Genomic DNA, 21,915 nt, shown 5'->3' on the forward strand with positions numbered 1-21,915 from the left:
AATCCCACTAGTTTGTTTTGTATCATTATTCATTCTAATTAAAATCTTTGTCAAGGGAATCTATTGCCTTTTTTCTATTTTCTGCTCAGATGTTGCAGTCCTTGACATTACGCTGTAGTCCATGAAGACACAGAATATTAATGCCTCCCATTCTAGAAAAATATATTGAGTCTGCTCTACTGTTTTGACCTTTTCAGTACATTGTATTTTGATTAACTGGCCACCTTGCTTCTGCCCCACAGGTCTGCAAGGCTATAGAGGGACAAAGAGGTGGAAAAGCTACCAAATCACTTTTCTAATCACTGGGAAGGTGAAAGGAGTGCGATAAAACATGGTGTCTCACAGACCTGCTGAGGCACTCGGGCTGTGGCACAGCTGAGTCTGTAGAGGAGAACCGTGGAAACTGGAACCAAAAGGCCCCACCATCATCACAAGCATCTTTTCCATCTTGCTCTTCTATATTTCTTCCTCTCAGTAGCCTCTGCAAGTGCTGTCTTTCCTGAGAGCCAATTAATTCAAGTCACAAATATCTACCCTGAATTCTTGCAGGTAATTAGCACCACAGGTTATCAACAGGAAGCTGGTACCCACAGGCACTTCAGATAATTGTGTTTCAATATTGGCACATTTCTGCTTGCCACAAAAGGTCACTTCGGTTTCTCTCCTCCATTTTCTCCCACTCTTTTGGAAATGAATGAAAAAATCATTATCGTTATTTTGAATGCTCTAAACAGTTGGCAAAGGCTTTGGGCATTACAGGACAGACATGAGTGACGTGGGCACTTTAGGAGGTTGCAAAATTGTTATTTTCTAATCCTTGGTTTCAGATATAACCCTCCTCAGCACATCAGTTAATGAAAAAAACAAAAAAAGCCCAAAGTCTAGTTAAATACTCATGCACCTAAATTAATTTCAAAGAAAAGCAATGGAAAGAATACATAATTATAATGCAGCAAAAGTGTTGGTCACTTCAACCAGCATTTGCAATTTGGGTAAAGCTGTATTTTTAGCCGTGCATGAACATGGAGGACTCTTTACCTGTTACAGGAGGACTCTTTACCTGTTACAAGAAGTTGTAAAGGGTAACCATTCATTTAATTATATGATGAATAGCTTCCACAAACAGACTAAGTATTATACATCAAGGACCATGTAATTACTTTGTAAATATAGGATTATATCTGTCCTTGAAACAAGAAAACAAGTTAAATCAGCCTTGCAAAATTGTACTCCCCACTCACAGTCAGTGAGTAATTCTGTTGCAAAAAAATAAATTACAAATCATCATCTTCCTTACAGAACGGTCACACCAAAAGGAGAGCTGTGAGGGTTTTGTGACAGGGCCAGACAATTTCAAGGCAAGGCTGTATTAAGTGTTAAATTTCAATAATGACAAAACCTTATCTGCAAGAAGTGTTTGAGAGTGTGCAATAACTTTGTGGCCGCCTTGGCTTGCTGAATAAACCACGTATTGAAAAAGAAGTTGTGGGCATTTGTGGCCTGCTAAGCTGAAGTTACGAATCAGAAGCATCACTGTTTGAAGTCTGGGGGTGGAGGGGGCGGGCTGTGGCTCTACAGCTCTTAATTTACATCCCTGTGTACACTGCTGGTGCCTCTCCTGCCTTTCCCAAGACACACAGCCATGCTGTTTACCCTGGCGTTTTCCGCCAGAGCTCGATCACAGTCATTTGATCTCCTCGGCCGGATTTCTGCTTATTGGCACCCGTATCCATTATGTCAGTGTACACAAGTGTATACAAGTGAAAGTCAAAATTATCCCCACAGAGAGAGGTTGGCACACACAGTCCTGGAACACTGCCCTTTGAGGTACCAAAACGAGTCAAACGAACCCTGCAACTTTGCTTTCTGAATTAAAGACAAGATCTCACACGGAGTGCAGTAACAACAGGAGTGCTCTGAGTTGCTTTGAGTTACTCCCTTTCTATCACCACTGCAGTATTACACTTTGGGGTTTTTTTTTATTGTATCATTAAAGTTAATGAAATCTTATAGACACCGAACCAGTGGGTGGTGCAACAGGGAACATTAAAATCATATTCTCATTTCAATCACTCACAGAAACGGAAAGCTAACCACTTAACCACTAAAGACTGCAGAGAGCTTGCTTAAAGAAACGTCATGGTCCTTTTAAAAAAAAAAAAGGGGGGGGGATGAAAGGTGACGCTATCTCAGTAAAAGAAAATGTAGCCATAGTGCAACTCCCAGCTGGCTTCAGGAAATCAATACTCCCTTCACATGGTACAAAACTTTTTCTTTAACCTTTATCCAAGGTACAGCAGTGTGATCAGCCTGGGGTCTCAGCCCCGGTGACCTTGCCCGGCGTGCCGCGAGCTCAGCCAGCCCTTCGCAGATCCAGCCCCTGATCCCGGCCGGCCCTGCGAGTGTCCGGCTTGTCCCTGCAGAGGAGCAGCCTGTCGCACGCTGGCCCCTTGGCCATGATCTCCGCTGAAGCTCCCAGTGACTTTGGGATGGGGCTGTGCGCGAGCAGCTGCACCGCTCCGCTTGTCACCAGGGTACGACACGCCAAACCACCGGACAACCATCAGAAAGGATAAAATGTTTGTTGTTTACAGCTCCCCAAGGAACTCGCTGCTTGCCTAAGAAAGCAGCAGACCACTCACAACCCAATAGATTTTGTTCTTTCCTCCTCCAGCCCCAAACTTGCTGTTCTAAAAGATTCATTGGGACGTTTTGTGTTCAGTCTGGAGAAGAGAAGGCTCCGGGGTGATCTTATTGCAGCCTTCCCGTACTTAAAGGGGGCCTACAGGAAAGCTGGAGGGGGACTTTTTACAAGGGCATGTAGTGATAGGACAAGGGGCAATGGCTTTAAACTGAAAGAAGGGAGATTCAGATTGGATATAAGGAAGAAATTTTTCACTCAGAAGGTGCTGAGGCACTGGACCAGGTTGCCCAGAGAAGTTGTAGATGCCCCATCCCCGGAAGTGTTCAAGGCCAGGTTGGATGAGGCTTTGAGCAACCTGGTGTAGTGGAAGGTGTCCCTGCCCATGGTAGGGGGGTTGGAACTGGATGATCTTGAAGGTCCCTTCCTACCCTAACCATTCTATGATTCTATGATTATCCCCTCCCGCTACAAAAAGCAGTCAAGTACTTTTTTCCTAAAGGAACAAAGGAAAATGACAGGACAGAAGTTCACCTTAGCTCACTTATTTTGAATAAAGGTTGTTTTGTTAAACCAAATTCTTTCTCTTTTATTTTTAATAGCGTCACTGAGTCATTGAAGCTTTTACATACAAAACTTAAATGCTTCTCACTGCAGTCAATGCCAAAGCAGAGCGAACATCATTCCCAACCTGACTCACATCAAAAATCCCCATCAGGAATCCTGCAAAGCAATGCCATCTGCACTTCTTTGTGGTTTGTGCCTCTGATGGGTAAGACCACATTTACTGAGAAATTATTTACTCCTTTAACATCATGTTTCAAGTAACTGATCTAGGAAGCACACCTCCTTGGCCCAAATTCAGCCAAAATTGCCTCCTATCCAAACATGAGAGCCACTGTTGCTTAAGTTTTACTCTTGAAAGTTTCAACCTGCTAATCTCAAAGTTCATAATCTCACAGAGTTCATAATCTCGTAGGACCCTTAATGGTGTGACTCAGACACGACATGCACGCTCCGTGGGGGCTGCATGCAAGCGCATCTCTCCAAGCATTAGCTGAGCCAATACAAGTTATGAGCACCCAGATTTGCAGTTTCTTGTGAAAAACAGAGTCAAACAACAAAATTCAGCTCTGGGCTCTCATGTCCATCATGGGATTTTCCTCATTACAGAGAGGGTGATGCTCTGTTCATACTGACATGCTACGAGTGACTCAGTGGATGGCGACAATCGGTCTGTCCACATGCCTGAAAACTTCATTTCGGTTTGCTTTTTAACTGATAATGCCTATTTTCAGTATATTTCAGCACATTGACTTTCACTTCTATCCTTGAGCATCTGTGCACACGTGCAGTGGTCTCCTGAAGGTGCTCAGGCGACAGAGGGGTGTGTGTGCACACACCGTTGCATGATTTTCTACTACCCAGATCTGGAAAAGCAGGAGGGGTTTGGGTGTGGGTTTGATTTCTTCCTGTCTCCTGAAATGTGTCTGAATGGATGTGCTGGTGATGGTTGCCTTAGAAACCACCAGAAGTTATCTTGCCTGGCCAGAGCAGTCTCTCTCATGCTGCCGAGAGCAGGGAGGCAGTGAGACAGGTATGAATGTTCACGCTGGAAAAGTAAAAGGTTTTTCTGCTCTGCACGAAGCAGGAACCCCATGAAGTGACAGCACCAGCAGAGCCCAGCATCCACCAGCCCCTCTCCAGGGCAAGGAGATGCAGCACCAAACTGCTGCCAACCAGGGTCTGACCTTCCTGAGAGGACCTTTGCATCTCTCCAGGCAAAAGGGTGGTGGGTGTGTACTTTATCCCTCTGTTTCTAATACTGAACCTGTTCCCAAAAAACTTATGGTTCCTTTGATTTCCTGCATCATTTGGCAGGAGAAGTTTCTTGACTTGGATCCTGGTCTCCATCACTGCTACTGTGAAGGCTTTCCATGGGGTGCCAGATCTGATGGCAGCCAGTGCCTTTGGAAGCAGGCAGCTTCCTGTATTTCTGCTTTGCCACCCCAGTCCAATACCAGCAGTGGGAGAGGTGCTGCCTGTCCTCACCTTGCCAAAACGGCCAAACCCCTGCCAGAGGGTCACCAGCAGCAGGGCAACAAGGCCAATGGAAAAAAAAGACCGAAGTATTTCATCCCACTGATAAATACATTTTTTATAGTGTTGTTTGGTTGGGTTTTTTTAACAAATAAAAGACCATTTAATTGAATTAAGCGAGTTTCTTTCCATTTTTCCATGTAAATACAAAGGATACGTAACAGCTACAGATAGCCATCTAGATGTTTATATGAAGTGATCTACATATGAAAAGGCTACTGCTATGATCATTTGTATTTTAATGATCAGCACAGTTCTGTTAATTTCAAGCTCTAGTAGAAACACACAAAAATCAATGTTTGATAAAATGGAAAAAAGCTGTAATGGGTCAAGGAGGATTATGTTTTTGCACTTCTGCGAACTGTGCAAGCAAGAGAAGTAAACAAAGATGTTGGAAGCTATTTAAAGAAAAATATTTGACAATATCTCTTTAGAAAGGTTTAAAATTTACATATATTTATGCCAAGACTTTCCCAAGATATTTTAAATTATATTCATGACTTTTGGGGAAGAGGGAGAGTGGGGCAGGAAGGGGTAAGAAAATATACAAATATTTGAAAGCCAACTTTAGAATGTATTTAAATCCTTTTCAAATGCAGCCTAAAGGTCTGCAGTCTATGCAATCATTGCCTTCAGTGCCATTTTTGTCACTTCAGTGCAGTATTCAAAATCCATTTAATGCTATAAAAAGGAGCAGTCTTTCCCATGAATTCTGATTTATTTAATATTAAATCTGAGTCTAATATGGCACAGAAGCAGCAAAAATTGTGCTCGAAGCAACGACCAAACTTACTTTCCACTTTGACAGGTGAACAAGCAGTTATTACGTTTCTGTAGAGCACCTTCCAAACTCCGTGTAGCCGAGTTTCCTTATTAAGAAATGCAATTTCACTTGGGTGCTGCGACAGCAAAATATGGCATGTTAGGTCATGGCTAACAACGGAAACGTGAATGTGAACACAGATATAACTTACTTTTTCTTTTTTTTTTTCGCTTTTTTTTTTTTTTCTGAAGTGCAGCAGTAATAAAAATGGAAATCAAGTCCAGAACCAGAGCTGCTGCCAAGCCTTGGCCAGCGTGGAGCGATGCCAGGAGCCACAGCCCACGTGGGCAGCGTGCCCACTGCTGCCCAAGCCCAGTGCCTGCTCGCCGGAGATGGACCATGGCAGGAACCAAGCATCCTCCCCTCCAGCACCAGTAAGAGCTGGGCACGTGAGGCTCCACCTGCCCCTTTTGGTTTTTGAAGGGTCGAGGACACTACCAGAGCACAATATTGGGTTTTTTTTAGAGGACTCGGCAGCTACAGCTTCTTCTGACAACATGTGCAGCAGCTTCTTAGAATCATAGAACTGTTTAGGTTGGAAAAGACCTTTAAGGTCATGGAGTCCAAACGTGAACCTAACACTGCCAAGTCCATCAACTTCTGCACCCCAAGACAGGGGAGTTCATGGGTTGGCAGTTCAGCGGCAACCCAAGACGTGATGAAACCAGCAGGTAAAGGGATTCCAAGGTGATAAAGAGCTTCTTCCTCTGCAGGAGAAAGAGCTTGCCTCATGATGAAGAGAAAAGGCTCATTGATTTATCTTGATATCCTGTTGTCTTTAATGAAACTACAGAATGATTACAGACTAGGGTAGGGATATCAAATAAAGTAATTATCAGATCCATGAGACAAGCAACCAAATAGATTGAGCTAAGCTCCAAAATTAAGATGCCAACAAGAAACAATTACTTATCTTGGCATTTCTCTGAGTTTGAATTAAGGATAGTTAACTTCACCAATGACATTAGTCACTAGAAATGGTGAGAATGACAAACACCCTGTAAGTAAATTCATTTTACATCTAATCTGTGAGTGTGTTTTGCCACATTTTGACCAGGAACATCTTCCCCCTACCTTAGTGTGGAAGGACAAATCCCCATGAAGCAGGGCTGCAAAGTCAGCTGTAAATCTGAGTATTCGTACTGCATTTTTCATGTATGGATGTCTTTAACAAATAAGGCCATCTCAGAAAAGGGATTCCAATACAAAAGCAATAAAAAAGGTCCCTGTGGTGGCTCAGCAAATGTTTGTTTGAATGAATTCATATCGGCTGCATTTGTGTCAGTTGTCTACACTCTCTCCTCAGGTGTTCATGTAACTTGGATTTAATCAAATATTCCTGAAAACGCGCTCACTCAGCTCCTAAAGCAAGCTCTTAATCAGCAGCCCCGTGATAGGAAGCGAGCTGGTGCAGCTGAGCAGCAGTGGCTGCTTCTGCCAGCAATCACCAAACCACAGCTCCAATTTCAAATTTTACCCATCAAATGGCCAACCACAGCGTAAATTCAAATTGCAGCTGACTTAGAGATGCTCATACAGAGAAAAAGGCTGCATTTGTCAAATAAATGAGCTATTAGAAATTATGTGCTCTGCTCAGCTCCGTAATTCACAGATGAGAGAGAAGAGCACTGTGTCTGAAGAAGGGGTTGCACCTATGAGACATAGACATGGTTGAGTGCTGCCCGGGGCCGGCCCTGCAGGTCCCATGGGTGCAGGGAGGTGCCTCCATCCACGTCTCCTGTAGGACCTCCCACCATCGTGCTCAGCCACATGGCTTGAGCGTAACCCCCCAGCAAAGCACCACTGACCTACTCAGGACTGAGCCTGGTGGTTAAAATGAGAGTAAGAGGAGCTGTGCAAGGAAAGTACAAATTACATCACACTTGCAGGGTAAATTCAGGTCCTGAGGCTACAACCTGCTTAATGTTACAAGGGTGTGATTTGTGAAGCCTTTTCCCAAAAGACATTTTTCCTGCTTAGATCAAAGCATCAGCTAGCCCCATAATAGTCAGGGAAGGGAAGCGACACAGCAGTTGCTGTCTGTCCAGCTCCCCTGGGTCACCTTCCCTCCGGTCCTTCTGCAGAGGACACTGAGTTACCACCCTCAGCGAAAAATGCTTCTCTCTCACTTGTCTCTACCACTAAAGACAGCTACAGATGCTATTCCTGCGACAAGCACACCCAGTTGCTGAGATCATGGGAGAAGCAGGGGTAGAGTAAAACAGAGAAAGGTCTTAAGTAAGAGTAATAATAATGAAAAGAATGGATGGAAAATAGTTGTTTGAGATTTTAAGGAGTCAACTTTGAAAAGTAGGTGGAGGACTGAGAAGAATACTGCTTCGTTTTCTCTGTGCAAGGTTATATTCCTCTATATTTTATCCACCAACATTGTAATCCTATTTCTAAGCCTAATAAATTTCCCACAGAAGCCCTATTCATTCTTAAACCTACGACTGCTGAGTCAGGGAACTGTCATGTTTTTCCATGCCAGCATCGGTTCACACTGTACTAAAAAAGCAAGATAAGGACTAGAAAATAAAAAAAACACTGTGCTCTGACCTGAAAGAAAGAGATAGCTTGGGGGGACTTGACAGTCTTTTTTTGCTGATCGCCAGTCTCTGCAGTAGGCTGTGCAACCAATTAATGAAATGCAGGCTGCAAGAGCCATGATTGCACAAGAAACCTAACCTCTGGTACGGTAAGACTTAGAGCTAAGCGTGGGGTCTGGTTGTCCTCATCACCACTCCAGTTCATCGCAGTGGACTGCTGAAAAGCTGTGCTGTACTGGTCAGGCTGAGAAAACCACTCAAATGTGGATGTCTAGGGTGCCAAAAACATGACAGGCACCTCTGTGCTGCCCCAAGGACCATGGTACGGACTCCCACAAGCTGACACTTCCAGACAGGAAAAAAAAGGGATTTTTTTTTTTTTCTTCTAGCTTCGAAGCAGATGCCGTCTTTACTCCAGCAAACCATTTAGTTTCCCTTTATGAATAGAGAACAAGATCCTCCCTTCCATCATGCAACACATTGTACCACCAGGAAGAGAGTTTGCAGCTCCCCAACATGCCGAGCTCCTGACATTGAGGGACCATTTCCAAGCACACAGTGCTCCAAACTACCCTGCCTCTGTGCAACCTCCAAACCTACCAAGAGGATTTCAGCAAAAATTTCAGCAAAAAAGTGCATTGTTTCATCCTGACATCTGTTCAGGAGTAAGTGGACTGATACCACCAAACTCTGCGATTTTGCCATCAATCAGTCTCATACTGTTGTCCCATGAGACCATGTTTCTGTGGGCAGCCTCACCTGCCTCCTGACACTCCTATTGTTTCCCCTGTTCACATTTTCCTTTTAAAAAAAATATTCATCTAGTCAAATTTCAAGTATTTTATTTCACTGACCCTTTTCCCCCCTCCCAGTCTGCTCTTCACATACTTCTCTCCTCCAAACCTAGCGTGTCACTGTGCTAAGAGAAATACTAATTAACGCACAAATATTGAAAAGGCAATAGGCTGAACAACAAGAATTGCTGTATTTGTACACGTTCTCTTTTTCTGAGGTTATTAGTCTCGTAACAGAAGTCTTGGAATTCTCTTTGAAGCTGTTTTAATTGAGGAAGAGCTGGCTCTTGCCAGCTGTAACAACATTGATGTTTGTCATCGAAGAGGTGTCTTTTGATTTGGTTTGTCTTTCCGCTGATGCAATTTGCTAAGCAGCCAACCTCATCTTAATTTATTTATTGGCTCTACTCAAGCAATGGCTACAAGTTAATTACAGTTTGCTTTTTGCAACACAACAACATGCTGTAAAATGTTTTTATCAGTGATCAAATCCTTGGATTACTCTTTTGATTGTGATTTGGCTTAATCGTGAAGAGTATTCCAATTTAATAGACAATTCCTCCAGTTTATCTTTGCTGGCGCAAGCCACGTTTCCCCAGCAGGAAGTAAGGTAAAACCATTGAGCATGCTTTGGGAATGATATTTAATTTCTGTATCAAGTGTTCTCCATTTAAATCTTCCACCATTTCTACCGTTACAAGAAGCAGAGCAGCCACCCAGCTTTTTGTAATAATTTATAACCTCTCAGCAGCTAAGAGCATGTTACACAGAAACGGCTACATGATCCATCTCTGCCCTGCACAGACTCAACTTTTGTTGGCAGATTTGTCAATCATGTTTATAGGCTCCTTTCTGCCATACAGTCAGGAATTCTCATCCTATTTTAATCTGTGTCATAAAAATGTACTAGGGCTGATATACACCCAAGGACTTTCTGTTGATTTGTTTCTATCGCGCAAGCTATGTCTAATTTATGTATAACTTATCTCATTCTATTAGATCACTTTGTAATGATATTTAATTTAGATTTATTCCCGACAGTTCAGACTGGCTTCAGGCATTTAATTAAATTTCGCCCTCTTAAGCCACTTAGTCAGTCTAGATTTCAAACATGATGTAGTTTTCCCTTGGACAGCTCTTTTCTATCCATAACCTTTGAATTGGTAATTCGTGCAGTTGCATCTTGCATGACATTTTCAAGAACTTCTTGAAAACCAGGCCTCAACGCTGCACAGTGTGAGCATGCAGTGAGCACCAAGTGAAAAACCTGCAAAAAGGAAGCATAGCACCATCCAGCCATGCTTTTATGGGAATTATGTCATTTAGACATCATTTTACCGTGCATAGGACCCTGAAATAGCAACCACCAAGACAAACATGGCACAAGGGGTAAGGTCAAAAGTAGGCATTGTAAAGCTAATGAACTGTGCTATTAAATTACAAATTTGGTTTGGTTTTGAAGACTTGAATTGAGAATTAAAATATGTGTCTCATGAAAATTTGAGTAGAAAAATATTGGTTAAAAAATTTTAGAATGTGATTAACATCAGTTCAAATTATTTTTATTCAAGTTGATCTTGTGCCTTTTGGGAGACGGACATGAAAGTATCAAGAAAAAGAATAAAAAGACGTAACTGAGAATTAGAATTGAAAATAACCTTAAATAGGGAGTTTATTAACTAGTTTGGGTTTCCTCCCTGATTTTTATTAATAAGCAAAAAATCTTTGCATGAACAGGATCCTTGATGGCTTTTAAGAATTCTTTCTCTCTTGCTGATTACTGGAATTGTCTCTCCCTTTCTGCCATTACTGACAAATTACAGTATTTCAGAGGACACGCTTTAAATTTCCTTTTGTCCTGCAATTTGCCTCACCTTTATTCCTCAGACTTGAACGAAACCCTTCAAGCCTCACATATGCTCTCCTCCCTACTGCAAATCCTCCCTCTTAATCTTTTCCTGCCACTCTATCGAGTTCAATATCATCAAAATGCAGACAAGACGTGACTCCATGTTAGCCACACACCTGTGCACATTTTATCCTAGTTTGGAGTTCCTAAAACCCTTAGACAACCTGTCTGCTGCTTGCTTGCTCAAGCTCATGGCAGAGTGCACAGTAGAGACAGCTGGGCTAATCATAAGGCAAATTCAGGGAGAAACTAGTCACTTAAATTCCTCTAATACATCTTAATTTTTCACCCAGCAATATGATATATGGTGCCAATAGAATTCAATCCTCTTACATTTTTCATGAGTTAAACAAATCATATCAAGACCGAGTCCTTCAATCGCCATATTTCACTCTGCATGCAGACCTCCTTCCAATGGATGTAGAGCAAACCCTACATCCCACTTTATTAGCTTCAAGGAATTTGAAGCCGAGTAAACATGAATCCCAGGAATCAGCACGTTGATGGACACAGGCAGTCTACTCAGGTTAGCATCTCATCTCTGTGAATATTACTGTTTCAAAAGAAGGCATAAGAAACTTTTTGCTAAGCATAACCTGTCTACAAGGAGCTTTGCTGCTGCTGTTAAAGCTCAGGCACTGGCATAAGAATGCTTACACCCCTTCCGTAATTCTTAACTTTCTTTTTAAAGCAGCCCAATTGTTTCAACCTTTCCTCCTCCAGCCCAACATATTCACAGCATCCACAGCAACGTCCAGACTATTTTGATGACATCAACATCTTGCTTTCATCACTGCTCGGCAGGAGCAGTGAATGCCATGAAGGGTATTTTCCCCAAACCAATTTCTGAAGGGTTGAAGAGGGCTCTGAGCTGCCGTGTGTCCCGACCCACAGCCTCACAGACCCGGCCACCCAGAATTTCTGTATGCTGCTGCTGGGTTTCAGCAGTGTGTTGCAGCACCTCGGGCTTATTGAATGAAAATATTGTAAAACTCTCTTTTTCTTCTCACCCTTTTTATAGCACATGGAGAAGAGCAAATAGACAATTCACATGAATAAACAGCCCCCATCGTAAGCAAAGATCGCAAAATGAGTCTGTGGAGGTACAAGCACTATTGTTACCAGAGTAGTCATTTGTATATCTCAGCTTTCATAGGGGTTCCTCTCTTTTAGGAATTACACATTTATATGAAACTTCTTTTGAGTTCCATATCATGGCATTTGGTGATCATAAAATAGCAGAAATCAAGAAAAATGTATTTCATTTGCTTGCTTTCCATTTGTCCCTCCTTATCAGAGGTCATTTTGCTACAGAACAGGAGCTCTCCTACTCTGGCAGAGCTGCTCTTTGTCATTTTCCTTTCATCATTTATCTTCAAAGCTGCTCTATAAACTTTCTATCAATGCACTACTAATAATCTTAACAGACTTTTAGCAAGGAAAAGCCTAGGTTTCCATTGTCAAGGGGCCTTTCTCTGAACCTCAAGTGCTGACTTTTTTTGACAATTTATCTAAAGTCAATTGTCTTCTATTGACTTTTTTCCACTGCTTCCAGAATGACGACACTTTTTAGGTCTGACAGTTCATCTGGCTTGCTATACTCTCTCTCTCTCTCTCTCCTGGTTTTTTCCCTGCCACGCATAAATCTTGACAAAAACCACTGTGCTTTGCTAACAATGTCTCACTTCAAATGCGTTTCATTAATTTCTCAGATTCTGTTGCTCTCATTACCATCAAAACCAAGAATCAACAGAACATTTTTAAATGTTTTTGAGGTTCTAATTTGATAGCAAACTTAGGTATGTTTTCAATATTTTAACTTGTAGGGTAGTGACTTTTTACTTGCTCTCATCTCTCTTTGGGAATCACTAAGTGCACCCCCAGGTGCAAACCCTAGAAGATGTCCGAGCTGGCATATGAGCCACAGTTGCTTTGTCCCCACTGAAACCTGTGAGCGGTGGCCGTGTCCCTTGGGCATCCCCAGTCCCTTTGATCAATCCAATTTCTCAGTTTCCAGCTGGCCTGAGGTCTGACTCTGCACCTTCTTCCCTGCTAGCTCATTACAAAGTCCCTTCATGTTCAGCAGTGAGAGAGATGAAAGCATCATTTACAGGCTTTGCTGAACTGGAACCACATGTCTGTTTTCTTTCTGTAACACACTTTTTCTTCAATACAACTCCATTTTCCTACATGTTCTTTCATTCTTTATACACAAACAATTTGATCAAGCCTTACTCTGTATTCTCTCCAATAAGCCATTTCAAGATTTATTCCAACCTTATGTTGCTGCCATGTCATGTTAAGAAGCAAATTAAGTGTATATTTTTACATCACTTTCTTACACGACTATCTGTTCAAACAAGGCTCGTTTTCTTTTCTTAATATCCAGTTTTCTTATTCTCTTTCCAGTTCCTATCACCCTTGACGTCCTTTCTTCTGTGCCTTTGCATTTCATTCACCATGGACTAATGAGGTCTTTCCTCCACAACATACTAATGACACCCACACTCCGCAGTTTGGACATCAAAGCAGCTCAGCTTTTCCAGCCTCCCTGTCTCACACACACACAAGTCCAGAAGATGCTTCAGAGATCATTGACCCAAGACAGAACTCAGCTTTGGGGGGCTGCAGTCACCCACTGCTCCCCAGTCCTTGCAGGATGGGGTTTGAAAGAGGGCTCGATGCCAAACAAGACAAGAGGGAAACTTGAAATTGTTGGATTATCTCTTTTTCTTTTTCCAAACACCACTTCTCCCCATTGCATTTTTTAGGATGTTTCTTGCTCACCTCAAATTCCTTGCATCCGCATGCCATGGATTTGTGCCTATTGACTGTAGCCATGTCTACACTAGTAAGAAAGCCCTCTCTGCCTCGTAAAAGATTCTTTAACTATGACTTGCAGTTGCTAATTTTAAATTCATAGTCTGTCAACATTGAAAAGCCTTCTTCAGCAACTTCTGCCATGTATGTTCTTAGCTATTACATCAAACTCTCCTCTGATACATAAGAAGAGAACAAATAAATTCTAATCACATGCACAAATCTCCTTCCAATATTTGCTAAGCACTAAATCAACTCTTTATCTTTTCTCTTATTATTTCCCAGAATACTCTTAAAGCTCAAGAGAGCCAGAAAATGAGAGGAAAAGTGCAGAGCGTGCTAAAATAAATGTGGAGGGGAAAACTTTTTCGAGTCAAGGGAGAAATCAGAGGTTTGAGTGATGGCTGACAACAGACTGGTTGTTTAGCATGAGGAGCCCATCACCAGATTTGAACCTCACTAAAGTCTGAAGCTGGTAACTAGACTAGAGCCCTTGAGAAATCTCTTGGGTAAAAAGGTTTATTATTATTAAAGCAGAAATCGTGTAGGAATTTTATGTAAGAGATGCAAGATAAAGAAAAGACTCAGTCTTTTCTTCACATAGATCTATTTGGCAGGTGCTGGCACAGTCTCTTTCCATTTTGATCTCCCCTAGGTTTCAATTTTTATACATTTATGGCATGGTCACAGCCCTAAAAAAACTAGATCTGATTCAGGGTGGAATTTTTCTACACTTCTAAATGACGTAAGACCATGAGTCCCTTTGGCTTTTGGTGGCAAAGTTGCTCCTCAGCAAAAATGAAACCTCTGATCTTCATTCTTTTTGAACTCCTCAAAGCCCAAATCCTTGAAGATAGGCATTTGGGTTCTGGCTATTAGAAACACCCAGCCCAGCATAAAACAGCAGTGTGGACCAGCATTGCCCTCCCACCCTTTAAGCCTGTGACCGCCTTTGCACATTTGCAGGCTAAATCAAACCAGAAGTAAAAAGAAATTGCGTGGCTGAGTAAGGAACATCCCTATTGCTCCTCACACATGCTGTGAGCCCAAAGTGATAGTCTTTAGGATGTCCCCCTAATTTACAACTCACACCCCCACCCATACACTCATTTCTCCTCCCTGTCTGCCAGAATTAGAGGCAGCAGAAGGAGTGTGGCTGTAGTAGGCAGAAAATGTCGTAGCAACACTGGATGCAAAGGGAATTCCTGGCTCCCAGAGGCACATTGGCCTCAGTCGGAGGCAAACCGCCTTTGCTTACCCACAGCTCAGCTGAAAACACCTCTGGGAGTGGGGCTGCCACCGTGGGAACTGAGGAAAGAACAAGAGGTGGTTTCAAAGCCACTACAGAAGCAATCAAATGAGAGTTGAAAGCCTCTATTGTCAAACTGCAAAGTCAGACAGAAAGGGCATCTTTGAAATACACACAGACAACTTGAACACAAAATGTTTTTTTCCCTAAAAATTTCAAGAAACACCCCACAGATGCAATCTCAGCATTCAATGTGCAGCTGCACATGGACACACAGATATCCTGGACACGTAGGAGAATGTATTTAATGTGCATTGCCAAATATATTACTATAAATAGTGTAGAAAGGCGTGAGGAACCATGATAACGCTACCAAGAGAATTCCTTTATTATATCTGAACCACTCTTCGCGCTTCTCATAGTTGTCCTAACTAAATCCCACCAGCGTTCTGCATTGCATAAGGATTAACAAACCCATGATGTTTTCTGGATTCCCAGAAATTGTTGTTTCCAGAGTGTATTTGAAAAAGAATTTCATATAAAAAGAATGTTCATAGTAGTATAAAATGAAAACTAGAGAGCGTGGAAAGGTGACCGTGCTGCAGTGGGCTATGGATGGACCCAGAACCCACAGCCCTGTACTGGTGAGCAGCAGTAATCCCACACGTCACGTACAAAGGGTACACGGAAGGACACGTTTATGGAGAGAAAAGGAGGATGCTACAGGGCTAAGGAAGAGAGGGAGATAATGGCCCTCAACACCACTCCACAACAAGCAGCTTTTTCTCCCATCACGGAGGAACCATCAGCCTTTGGCAGCACCCAGGGAAGGATGAGCATGATCTGCTCCATCCTTACTCACCCAGATGGGTCTCCCTTCTCAGCTCTGCTCATGCCAACAGGAGTTGGTCTTGAGTCATAATGAGTGCCTTTTACTGGTGTAATGGACCCTTGAGGGCAGAGAGGATAAACTGGACATTTGGGACATGTCCATCAGCACATGCCACAGTTGATACTTTTGACAATTTCCCCTGCAAACATTAGGGGCTGAAGGCATCTACTAATTACAGGGAGATAAGGACCTCTAGAGCAAGAATAGTAAATTAAATCCAGGGTGTTTGGAACAAGGAGTGGTTCCAGAGCACCTGATGGTGTAGGGAAAGAGCAAGGAAAATTATCCTCATGGGGGATGCAGGGAAACTTCAATCTGTAAAGCAGTGAAAAACTTCCAGGATTTGAAAAAGAGGCAGTAGATGAAAAATAAAGGACATCGGGGCTCATGAGAGAGCTAGAGGAGAAAAATGATCCTTCTGTTCCTTGAAGAGGAAAGGAGAAGAAATGCTAATGGGAAGGGGTCTCATCTTTTTAATTTAACGATTTAGGCTGGAAGTCCAGTCTGGAGCCCAAATCTCTGCTCAAACCAGGGTCTGATCTGGTTGAGTTTACATGAAAATATACGTTGATTTTAAACTGACCATACAGCATATATTACATTGTCCACCTTTGTTATGAGCTTTTTGTTCTTTAAATTCAGATTTCACATATATTTACCCATGGCCTATACTAAAGCAAAAAAGCTCGCTCTGGAAAGCCAAGTAGCCAAACGCTGCTAATTCCTGCTAATAACTGAGAATTTCATTACAAGTTGCTGAAGCTAAAAAAAAAATTAGTGAGTAAACAAGCAAATAAGCCAAGCTGAAAGGCAGAGTACCACAAGCTGCTCTTTACTCGAGTTGTTACATTTCACGGACTTGTAGTTGCTTGTGGAAAGCAGCCACGTAATTTTCTACTCTGTCTTGTAGGACCGTCGGAGGGAAGGAGGAGGACAGAGCCAGTAACTCATGTTGTCAAAATAGCTTCATCCTCCTCACCAGAGCAGCAAGGAGCTGCCTCCTGCGAAACTGGTGAGCAACGGGAGAGAGCAAGGACAAGGAAGAATTTTGTCCTCCTTTCCAGCAGGACAAGGAAAAATTTTAGTAGGCTGCAAATTCAACACCATTTCTATAGGTCGTGTCACACGGCCCGAGAGGAGACCGTTGGATCAAGCAACACAAAGCCATTAAGCATTGGATTTCCCCAGCGCAGCTCGAGTAATGAAACACCTGGAGTTAGATGACTCCGTGCTGCTCTAGCCAGAGAACATCAAAGCTGTTTCTACTCGGGAGCTGTGCCTGGGTTGAAGGGGGTGGTACGTGTGAGCCAGCGGGGGCACAAAGCCCGCGGCCAGGTCTGCGCCCTGCAACAGGACACAGCCCAGACCGCCGCAGCAGATACGCGAGGGAAAACGGGATTGCGAGGAGCAGAACGGCTCACCGAGAGCCCGACGGTGCCCAGCTTCTCAAGGTGCCCTTGGGGGAGAGCTGCAAGCTTCCGAGGCGGCGTTCTGCTGACGATCAAAAGTGATACACCAGCAAAAACACGCACCCCCGAGCGGCGCGAGGCAAACGCGACAGCTGTTGCGCGACTGATCCGAGCAGATGCTGAAGCAGCAGCGGTTGCGCTGACACCATCGCCTGTCTGTGGGCGAGCAGGAGGCTTTGTACCCTCCTGCAGCCAGCCTGGATTGTCCCAGGGTGGGCTAGGGAGTGACAGGGTGCCACGTCCCATCTCCGCTCAAGTGCTGACATAGCTTGGGGTGAGCCCCAGGCTCATCCCTCTGCATTAAAAGGTCTCAAAACAGGCTGTGGGGACACACAAGAAGTAGTGAGAGGTGAGATGTGCATTTTTTTCCAGTTTTCCTTTATGATTTCTTTTAAAAGCATCATATAAATATGAGTCTGTGTGAAGCTGTTTCCATAAAAATACTGCTTGCTGGTACCTGCTTTGAATTAAAGGTTTCTTCTTACTGCTTTGATGCCAGTTGCCAAATCATGAACACTATGAAATAACAAACATTGCCCAGGTCCTGTGGCAGCTACTGGTGGGACATAGAGATACCATCCAAAATTAGAGTATGTGAGATGGAGAAAGGATGGCTATACGAAGAATGACAGAAGAGCTGCAGGTGCTTGTGGTCTCCTCCTCATGGAAAACATTAAGGTCCTTACCCATAGCAGAAAGCTGGAGAAAAATAGCAAAACCAGGAAAAATTTCATTTTTAGCTCAGGCTTGCTCTGTTGAAGGGAGGCCTCCAGTTTCTTTTTTTTTTTTTTCTCCCCAGACTTCGGGATCTGATCACATCACTTTAAAAGTTTCCTTTTTTCCCAGGAAGATAAAGCTCTGCCACTTTATTTCAAATGCTTGCACTTTAATATAAGCCACAGGCTACTTCAGGAATTATATATACATAAAAAAAAGGACACATCCAAAAAGTTGAGGAAGTCAAATTATTTTCCCCGCTTTGATGTTTATTTGTGTTTTGTACTGCAGGGCACTTGTGCAATATGCACAGAAACGCCAGGAGAATGAGTGAATCCTGTTCAAGTAATTTAGAGGATGAAATGGTAAAAGAAACTGCTTTGAACTCAGCCCGATGGCACATTGTGAAATCCACTTTCTGACCGGCACGTTGTCACTTTTCCCTAGCTTGGGTTCGTTACCACCAGGGCAAGCCAGCCCATAAACACACAGGGCAGGACTAGGACTGGGATTTTATGCTATTTCTTTCTGTCAGGGTTTGAAAAGGCAATAGAGGAACATTTGGTACCAAGGAAATAGGGGCCTCATTTTGATTCAGAGCCCTCTGGATTTAAAAACTCAAAAAAAAAAAAATCTGTTTTTGTACATAATTTACAAAATTGGCCCAAAGTTACAAGGGGAATGTGGAAGAAAGCTCTGCGGCTGCATGCTGATTTTATGAATGCCACACCAATGCCAATGGTTTAGCTAAATAAACTTAAATATTGCGACTATTAATTGAAATCCAACCCTTGGCTAATGTGAATTAGTGCTGGATTATAATGCTACATCATGATAAGCAGCTTGGAAATATTTCAAACAGATTTGGAAAGTTGTTCTCCATTAGATTATAAATACTATTAACAGATAAAAAAACCATAAAAGAGCCTGTCACTTCAAAGGGGATCTTCTGGCCATTCTCTAGCAGAGAAGCTGAAGGTAAACAGTTTGCTAAACCAAATTTCGAAGCAGACAGCAAACCATGGCATCTGGAATTATTACTGACTCCTTAAGTTACTAACTTAAAGAATTACTTTGTTCTCTTCATTTTTGTTAAGGATAAAACATTACTTAAATACAATAAAAGATAAGACAGGTCAAGATTTAAGCTCTAAATATTAAAGGCCTTTGAAAACACATGTGAAATCCACATAATGACATTGTTTTTTCTCCCCAGAACAATGCTGGGGACAGCCAGGAAAGAGCAGGGGTCTCACATAGGCTGAGAAAAGGGACAGGGGCTTTGACAGGGACCAGCACCAGGTCTGAGACACCCAAGCACTTTCCTGTGCCTGCACGGGACACGTCTTCCTTAGCAGTTTGTGAGATAGTCATCACTGACAGATCCACTTGAGGTTATGCCAGCAGCTATGCAAACATGTAGTTAAAAAAGCAACGACAAAAAAGTCCTTCCCAAATGAACAAATTGCAAAGAGATAATGAAATGGGGCAGACAAGGCCTCCCGAGGGAAAAGGAGATTAAATTAAACTTGCCATCAGCTGATCAGCTCGAAGTTTTCTTTTCAGCAAAACCCATCAAAAGAGATTTCATTGCAAAACACTGCCTGGACAACTAGTTTTTAGTAAAGGTTTCTAAATATTCTTTTTCCGTCTTACTCAAGCAAACGAGCCAAACTTTTTCTCAGTCCCAGTAACAATGTTCGCACTGATCTGGAGAGCAAAAGGGTTTCCTGACTCCCTCTCCCTAACTGCAGCCTAATTTGTCCTGCTGAGACCCATTTTGATCCTGGAAACAGAGATAACCCTGCAGATCAAATAGGTCTGTATTTAGATTGCACCATCCTGGTACTGATAACAGAGATTTCAAAAAAGTGTTTCACAGGAAGTATTACACCCGAATCCGTATGTCCGATCCTCTCGTAAATTCAATCCCCTTTCCCAAACTCCCAATGTACTCCCTACAGGCAGCTTGTCTCGATGGCTACAAATCTCTCATATAAACCACATAACAGGTAGTGACACATTTAAAGCACTTTTCATCTTTACAGCACTGTGCACTGGTCAGTTTTTATTATACTTACCAGACAAAGTGCTTTCCTTAGTGTCCACTAGGAAAAAAATTTTTTTCCCAGACAAGCTTTTAGCCTGGCCAACTGTAACTACACAATAAAGATATATACACATTTTCCCGGTAATTGATAGAAAAAGTAAGGTCTGAGCCCAGTATGTGTCTGTCTCTGTTCCCAGCTAGCCCAGCACATCATCCTGAAAAAGTTCTTTTTTATGGTACCTTAGTACTTGGTACCATCTAGCCCTGAAGTGCTCCTGCAAGGGTTTGCGTTAGGCTCAGAAAGGATGAAAGAAGGAACTAACAAGATCAGAGCTGTTGTAGGTTCAGCTTTAGGGGCCACAGAAAGTAAATTTCTAGTTTGTAGCACTTGCTTATTCCTAAAGTTATTAACTGCTCCAACACAGTATTTATAGCTGGGCTGTCTGCCTCTCTTTCCCCCAAGCAAAACCGTCAGTATTTTAATGCTATAATAAGAAGCTGATTTACTAGTGTATAACTTCAAAGGGAAACTTTCTTCTTCTGCTTGATAAAATATTAATGGGGAATAACGAAGTACAGTGACGTTACGCAGAACCCTGGGAAGGAGCTCTTTGGGGCTCCGAAGCAGCGCGCTCCCTGGCCGGTAGCTTTTGTTCTTGCCAAGTTATCTAATAAAGTCGCCTGCAGGAAGGTCTCAGCCTTATTTCCCAAATTGTGGTGAGGGACCAGGAGAACTGGTAGATGCCCCATCCCTGAAGCGTTCAAGGCCAGGTTGGACGAGGCTTTGGGCAACCTGGTGTAGTGGAGGGTGTCCCTGCCCATGGCAGGGGGGTTGGAACTAGATGAACTTTGAGGTCCCTTTCAACACTAAACATTCTTTAATTCTATGATTCTTTCCCAGCACAATCTCTTCCCTTTGCAATCCTGAAGCTCCCAAGCAAGGTCTTGCTGGGACGAGCACGGTACACAAAGGATGCATCCAGCATCCCAGGCTGCATCTGCAGCCAGACACCGTTGCAGACGATACCCAAAGGTCACATACAAGCTACATCCAAAGAAGCTTCTCCCTTTCAGCCTGAAAGGACCTGACAAGGTTCCATCAGCCCATATATGCCAACTCAGTATGTCAAATATAGCACATCCCCCTGCCCTGTATTTTCCAGATCAGTCCCTGTCGCCCTCTCTTTTCCCTCCTCCCTGTGCAGACGGACCCGCGAGCGCAGTAAAGAGTTACCAGGGAAGCTTGTTAATCGCTGGCGTGGTTGGGAGGCAGGATTGTCAGCATATTTTATGCTATTACTGCACTTTGTAGCAGCGCAGAGCCGGTGAGTGACAGCCCGGAGCAGACAGGGAAGGTGTGCAGAGGTGCTCCTGCATTTAGATGAATTTGCAGGAACTGCACACAAGAACTGCTTGAGGAATTTAAACATGTAGGGTGGCTGGAAAGCTGTAAGGGGAGCTGGCAGGGTAAAAGAAAGCTGCAGAAGAGCTCTGACAGCAGTTCTTGCCTGGGGCCTGGAAGCCCTCAGGTGCCAATGCTGCGCAGGTATTTGCATTGCACGGTGATAACGGGGTGCTGAGCCAAAAGGGATGTCGTTTGGGATGAGATTTTTGTGCCTCATGGTGGCTGTCCAACTCTGATGCTAATAGAAGTACACATCTGTGCTCTATGGTGTTTTATTCAAATTCCCATTCAGCTCTCTGGATTTTCAGTAGTTTCTTTTCCCTGCTTTGGCAAGACTTTTGTGTAAAATGAAGTTGCCATAACACTTGGCAAGACCAGCTCCTCAGGCATGGTCTAGCTCGGCTAAAAGTGGCATTAGACAGAGCTGTGGCAAGTCATGCCCTGCTCATCTACACCAAAATAAAAATCTCCCAGTAACTGGTGGTTCTGGCCACACT

The sequence above is a fragment of the Tauraco erythrolophus genome, chromosome 16 (genome assembly GCF_009769465.1).
Source record: "Tauraco erythrolophus isolate bTauEry1 chromosome 16, bTauEry1.pri, whole genome shotgun sequence".
In the NCBI taxonomy this organism is placed as follows: domain Eukaryota; kingdom Metazoa; phylum Chordata; class Aves; order Musophagiformes; family Musophagidae; genus Tauraco; species Tauraco erythrolophus.